General features: G+C 28.4%; 1 long non-coding RNA gene across 1 annotated transcript; it reads right to left on the bottom strand.

Moving 5' to 3' along the window:
- Positions 1-2,383: 2,383 nt before the first annotated feature.
- Positions 2,384-2,823, bottom strand: LOC107883074. Its single transcript, XR_001679073.2, has 2 exons — positions 2,745-2,823; positions 2,384-2,470 (listed from the first exon to the last, which is right to left on the bottom strand). It is a non-coding gene; the product is annotated as an uncharacterized LOC107883074 (long non-coding RNA).
- Positions 2,824-4,470: the final 1,647 nt, after the last annotated feature.

Here is a 4,470-nt window from a genome sequence, read left to right as displayed (position 1 = left end):
AACTCAAATATATGAACTTTACTAAATGTAGGTTCTATTGATTTAGAATACAAAAGTATTTTACGTTTACAGTATGTTTTTTTCCACGATGATCAAAATATAATATGGATTTTTTCCATTCACCAATTTTATAAAAGTTCTCTTAAGTCCTCGTTTTTAGCTTCTATCACCTGCGATATAGTGGATGTAACCGTTTTCGTGATAACGCATCAACATGTTTTATTTTAATACTCTGCTTTGTATTGAACATATCAAACTCAAATATATTAACTTCACTAAATGTAGGTTCTATTGATTTAGAATACAAAAGTATTTTACGTTTACAGTATTTGTTTTTTTTCCATGGTGATCAAAATATAATATGGATTTTTTCCATTCACCAATTTTATAAAAGTTCTCTTAAGTCCTCGTTTTTAGCTCTTACCACCTGCGAGATAGTGGATGTAACCGTTTTCGTGATAACGAATCAACATGTTTTATTTTAATACTCTGCTTTGTATTGAACATATCAAACTCAAATATATGAACTTTACTAAATGTAGGTTCTATTGATTTAGAATACAAAAGTATTTTACGTTTACAGTATGTTTTTTTCCACGATGTTCAAAATATAATATGGATTTTTTCCATTCACCAATTTTATAAAAGTTCTCTTAAGTCCTCGTTTTTAGCTCTTACCACCTGCGAGATAGTGGATGTAACCGTTTTCGTGATAACGCATCAACATGTTTTATTTTAATACGCTGCTTTGTATTGAACATATCAAACTCAAATATATTAACTTCACTAAATGTAGGTTCTATTGATTTAGAATACAAAAGTATTTTACGTTTACAGTATTTGTTTTTTTTCCATGATGATCAAAATATAATATGGATTTTTTCCATTCACCAATTTTATAAAAGTTCTCTTAAGTCCTCGTTTTTAGCTCTTACCACCTGGGAGATAGTGGATGTAACCGTTTTCGTGATAACGCATCAACATGTTTTATTTTAATACTCTGCTTTGTATTGAACATATCAAACTCAAATATATGAACTTTACTAAATGTAGGTTCTATTGATTTAGAATACAAAAGTATTTTACGTTTACAGTATGTTTTTTTCCACGATGATCAAAATATAATATGGATTTTTTCCATTCACCAATTTTATAAAAGTTCTCTTAAGTCCTCGTTTTTAGCTCTTACCACCTGCGAGATAGTGGATGTAACCGTTTTCGTGATAACGCATCAACATGTTTTATTTTAATACTCTGCTTTGTATTGAACATATCAAACTCAAATATATGAACTTTACTAAATGTAGGTTCTATTGATTTAGAATACAAAAGTATTTTACGTTTACAGTATTTGTTTTTTTCCATGATGATCAAAATATAATATGGATTTTTTCTATTCACCAATTTTATAAAAGTTCTCTTAAGTCCTCGTTTTTAGCTCTTACCACCTGGGAGATAGTGGATGTAACCGTTTTCGTGATAACGCATCAACATGTTTTATTTTAATACTCTGCTTTGTATTGAACATATCAAACTCAAATATATGAACTTTACTAAATGTAGGTTCTATTGATTTAGAATACAAAAGTATTTTACGTTTACAGTATGTTTTTTTCCATGATGATCAAAATATAATATGGATTTTTTCCATTCACCAATTTTATAAAAGTTCTCTTAAGTCCTCGTTTTTAGCTCTTACCACCTGCGAGATAGTGGATGTAACCGTTTTCGTGATAACGCATCAACATGTTTTATTTTAATACTCTAATTTGTATTGAACATATCAAACTCAAATATATTAACTTCACTAAATGTAGGTTCTATTGATTTAGAATACAAAAGTATTTTACGTTTACAGTATTTGTTTTTTTTCCATGATGATCAAAATATAATATGGATTTTTTCCATTCACCAATTTTATAAAAGTTCTCTTAAGTCCTCGTTTTTAGCTTCTATCACCTGCGATATAGTGGATGTAACCGTTTTCGTGATAACGCATCAACATGTTTTATTTTAATACTCTGCTTTGTATTGAACATATCAAACTCAAATATATGAACTTTACTAAATGTAGGTTCTATTGATTTAGAATACAAAAGTATTTTACGTTTACAGTATGTTTTTTTCCATGATGATCAACATATAATATGAATTTTTTCCATTCACCAATTTTATAAAAGTTCTCTTAAGTCCTCGTTTTTAGCTCTTACCACCTGCGAGATAGTGGATGTAACCGTTTTCGTGATAACGCATCAACATGTTTTATATTAATACTCTGCTTTGTATTGAACATATCAAACTCAAATAAATTGACTTTACTAAATGTAGGTTCTATTGATTTAGAATACAAAAGTATTTTACGTTTACAGTATTTGTTTTTTTTCCATGATGATCAAAATATAATATGGATTTTTTCCATTCACCAATTTTATAAAAGTTCTCTTAAGTCCTCGTTTTTAGCTCTTACCACCTGCGAGATAGTGGATGTTACCGTTGAGTGAATGTTGCTCCCTATTGTGGAAAATTAATACTCTAAAGGATATTAATACTCTGCTTTGTATTGAACATATCAAACTCAAATAAATGGACTTTACTAAATGTAGGTTCTATTGATTTAGAATACAAAAGTATTTTACGTTTACAGTATTTGTTTTTTTCCATGATGATCAAAATATAATATGGATTTTTTCCATTCACCAATTTTATAAAAGTTCTCTTAAGTCCTCGTTTTTAGCTCTTACCACCTGCGAGATAGTGGATGTAACCGTTTTCGTGATAACGCATCAACATGTTTTATTTTAATACTCTGCTTTGTATTGAACATATCAAACTCAAATATATTAACTTTACTAAATGTAGGTTCTATTGATTTAGAATACAAAAGTATTTTACGTTTACAGTATTTGTTTTTTTCCATGATGATCAAAATATAATATGGATTTTTTCCATTCACCAATTTTATAAAAGTTCTCTTAAGTCCTCGTTTTTAGCTCTTACCACCTGCGAGATAGTGGATGTAACCGTTTTCGTGATAACGCATCAACATGTTTTATTTTAATACTCTGCTTTGTATTGAACATATCAAACTCAAATATATTAACTTCACTAAATGTAGGTTCTATTGATTTAGAATACAAAAGTATTTTACGTTTACAGTATTTGTTTTTTTTCCATGATGATCAAAATATAATATGGATTTTTTCCATTCACCAATTTTATAAAAGTTCTCTTAAGTCCTCGTTTTTAGCTCTTACCACCTGCGAGATAGTGGATGTAACCGTTTTCGTGATAACGCATCAACATGTTTTATTTTAATACTCTGCTTTGTATTGAACATATCAAACTCAAATAAATTGACTTTACTAAATGTAGGTTCTATTGATTTAGAATACAAAAGTATTTTACGTTTACAGTATTTGTTTTTTTTCCATGATGATCAAAATATAATATGGATTTTTTCCATTCACCAATTTTATAAAAGTTCTCTTAAGTCCTCGTTTTTAGCTCTTACCACCTGCGAGATAGTGGATGTAACCGTTTTCGTGATAACGCATCAACATGTTTTATTTTAATACTCTGCTTTGTATTGAACATATCAAACTCAAATATATGAACTTTACTAAATGTAGGTTCTATTGATTTAGAATACAAAAGTATTTTACGTTTACAGTATGTTTTTTTCCATGATGATCAAAATATAATATGGATTTTTTCCATTCACCAATTTTATAAAAGTTCTCTTAAGTCCTCGTTTTTAGCTCTTACCACCTGCGAGATAGTGGATGTAACCGTTTTCGTGATAACGCATCAACATGTTTTATTTTAATACTCTGCTTTGTATTGAACATATCAAACTCAAATATATTAACTTTACTAAATGTAGGTTCTATTGATTTAGAATACAAAAGTATTTTACGTTTACAGTATGTTTTTTTCCATGATGATCAAAATATAATATGGATTTTTTCCATTCACCAATTTTATAAAAGTTCTCTTAAGTCCTCGTTTTTAGCTCTTACCACCTGCGAGATAGTGGATGTAACCGTTTTCGTGATAACGCATCAACATGTTTTATTTTAATACTCTGCTTTGTATTGAACATATCAAACTCAAATATATGAACTTTACTAAATGTAGGTTCTATTGATTTAGAATACAAAAGTATTTTACGTTTACAGTATGTTTTTTTCCATGATGATCAAAATATAATATGGATTTTTTCCATTCACCAATTTTATAAAAGTTCTCTTAAGTCCTCGTTTTTAGCTCTTACCACCTGCGAGATAGTGGATGTAACCGTTTTCGTGATAACGCATCGACATGTTTTATTTTAATACTCTGCTTTGTATTGAACATATCAAACTCAAATATATGAACTTTACTAAATGTAGGTTCTATTGATTTAGAATACAAAAGTATTTTACGTTTACAGTATTTGTTTTTTTTCCATGATGATCAAAATATAATATG

This window comes from Acyrthosiphon pisum, chromosome X, assembly GCF_005508785.2.
Source record: "Acyrthosiphon pisum isolate AL4f chromosome X, pea_aphid_22Mar2018_4r6ur, whole genome shotgun sequence".
Classification (NCBI taxonomy): Eukaryota; Metazoa; Arthropoda; class Insecta; order Hemiptera; family Aphididae; genus Acyrthosiphon; species Acyrthosiphon pisum.
Note: the sequence above shows the minus strand (reverse complement) of the source record. Positions and strands in the feature narration are given on the sequence as shown.